This window comes from Colobus angolensis, unplaced genomic scaffold, assembly GCF_000951035.1.
Source record: "Colobus angolensis palliatus isolate OR3802 unplaced genomic scaffold, Cang.pa_1.0 Scaffold101, whole genome shotgun sequence".
NCBI lineage: Eukaryota > Metazoa > Chordata > Mammalia > Primates > Cercopithecidae > Colobus > Colobus angolensis.
In genome coordinates this window covers 5,991,630-5,994,473 of record NW_012111031.1, presented here as the reverse complement: position 1 = coordinate 5,994,473, position 2,844 = coordinate 5,991,630, and the positions used below count along the sequence as shown (strand labels likewise).

Below are 2,844 nucleotides of genomic sequence, written 5' to 3'. Positions count from 1 at the left end.
CCATCCTGGCTAACACGGTGAAACCCCGTCTCTACTAAAAATACAAAAACTAGCCGGGCGAGGTGGCGGGCGCCTGTAGTCCCAGCTACTCCGGACGCTGAGGCAGGAGAATGGCGTAAACCCGGGAGGCGGAGCTTGCAGTGAGCCAAGATCCGGCCACTGCACTCCAGCCTGGGCGACAGAGCCAGCCTCCTTCTCAAAAAAAAAACAAAAAAACCCCATAAAAACAAGCAAACAAAGCTCTTTGAAGAAAATATAAAAAATATAGGAAAGTTTTAAGTAGCCAAGTAAAAATAGTTTACTCATTATCCCATAATCCAGGAGTAAATACATTTGACCCTTGAACAACATGGGTTTGAACTGTGAGAGGGTACCATAAACGAATCAAAAATATATCATTAACCAAACACAAGACCCACTTATAGAGTAGGCTGACTTTTCATATACTCAGTTTCCCAAGGACTGACTGCAGGACTTGAGTTATGTGTGGATTTGGGTATATGTGGAAGGTCCTGGAACGAATCCCCCATGTAAACCAAGGGATGACTGTACCACATTTTAACCTACTTCTGTTTGAACATTATAGTATGGTTATTGCTTTTGCCTCATTGTCCTATTAGTTTGAAGTTTGAAAAAACCTAACCCACCTTTCTTACCCGATCTGCTATAATGTGACTACCAAAAAGTCTAGTCCGAGCCCATCTGCCTCAACTCCTCTCCCTTTTAGGTTGTAGGGAAGAGGCCAGAGTGCAGACTATATCTTCTGCCCTCCTCATGCCAACAAGATGGCCTTCCCCTCTGAAACAAAGTAAAACTGCAACACTGTGACTGCTTAAATGAGGGATATGTGAAAAGGCTCTGAAAAATACAACAGTTTTCCTAGGAAATGTATTAGAATGCAGTGGGAAGCTAATTCTTGAAATATGCATATTATAGTCACTCAGTCTCACATACTCTAGTTACCAGCAAATAAGTTACTGAGAATATGTCATTCAAAGGCATGGAAGCCTTTGAAAGGAACAAATGCTTTCACATCATTTAAACTAAAAAAAAAAAAAACCTCCAACAACTATGAATTTATAGTTTAAGGTTAATTTACACTGAATTTCAAATAAAAGGACCATAAAACTTGTCATCTTTCTGTAAGGGCTGTAACACATAAATACATTTCAATATCCCTGTTTTTAAATAAAATATACATTTGTACAGAAAAAAGTTTATAAATTAGGCACAGTAAGAGATAACTAATAATAACAATAACTAATAACTAATAATAAAATAGGACAATTATAACAGTATGCCAGTATCACTACTGTTGCTCTGTGGGGCAATTATTAAGTAAAATAAAGGTTATCTAAACAAGTACTGCAGTACCACAACAGTTGATTTGATAACTCAGAGGGCAACAATGGGTAGAGTCTACAATGTGGATACACTGGACAAAGAGATATAATTTCTATCCCAGGTGCGCCATTTAAAACTTACAAATTGCTTATTTATGGGATTTTTCATTTATTATTTTTGGACCACAGTTGATAACTGAAACTGTGGAAAGCAACACCTTGGCTAAGAGGACACTACTGTATATCTTTCATAAATCAATAAGAAAAGATATAAACAGTAGACAAGTAGATAAGTGATAGGAATGTGAAATTCATGGATGACAATACACAGATAGATGATAAACATGAAGAATGTGAAATCTCACTAGTAATCAAGAAACTGCAATGTAAAATAGCAACAAGCTTTTTTTAACCTACCTATTTTATCAAAATTTACAAGATTGATATTGTGCTAGCTTTGGATGCTCGAAAATATGACTATCATCATGTATCATCGTTGGTACTATAAACTGGTGAAAGCGTCTTGGAAGCCAATTTGACAGTTTCTTAGTCTTTAAAATAGCACCTTAAATCTTAGGAATCTGTCTTACAGAAATAGTTACATGTAAACACAAAGTTAGATACGGGGATTATAACTGCAGCCTAAAACTGCTTCAGTCAGAGAGTGGTAAAATAACTTACGGCATATTCATACTATAAAACATGATGATGCTATTAATAAGAATGAAGTTTTATTCTTAAGTTTTGACTTGGAAATGTTGTCCAAGTCAAAAAAATGTTTTGACTTGGAAAGTTGTCCAAGACATTTCATTAAATTAAAAAAGCAAGTTATTCCCACAGACACATACATACAGAGTGAGGGAGCACACACGTGAGAAAGATTCCATTTATGTAAGAAATAGTTATGTATCTAGGAGCTGGAGGGGGCGACCCAAGCCAAGAGCTTTAGTTATTCTAGGGAGAGGAGTTGCAGTGACTGAAGAGAGGAATAAGCAGGAATCTCTGTGTTTTTCTCTATATATGTCTATATTGTTTGGAAATTTGACAAGGACTCATTTTCATGTAAATAAAAACTGACACAAGTGAATTACAAATAAAAGCAGCTGGAGGAGGAGCTAATGACAAATAGTTGGGGACACAGGGGAAAGATATAGGGATGAAATAGTATTTGAGAAGGGTCTTGAAGGACCAGTAAAATTTGGAACTATGTCTTGTGTTCAAGGGACATTCCAGAAAGAGGAAACAAAATGGGAAAAGAGGGATGTGGACAAAGAGAAAAATGAATATTTAGCCAGAACAAAACATCCATAAAGAGTAGTGGGCCGGGCATGGTGGCTCACACCTGTAATCCTAGCACTTTGGGAGGCTGAGGTGGACAGATCATGAGGTCAAGAGATTGAGACCATCCTGGCAAATGTGGTAAACCCCGTCTCTACTAAAAATACAAAAAATTAGCCGGGCGTGGTGGCACGTGCCTGTAGTCCCAGCTACTCCGGAGGCT

At 37.6% G+C, this 2,844-nt stretch overlaps 1 protein-coding gene across 1 annotated transcript in view; it reads left to right on the top strand.

The window, feature by feature from the left end:
* LRRC63 (leucine rich repeat containing 63) overlaps positions 1-2,844 on the top strand; it is a 61,629-nt gene that overhangs the window by 55,161 nt on the left and 3,624 nt on the right. The window lies entirely within an intron of this gene.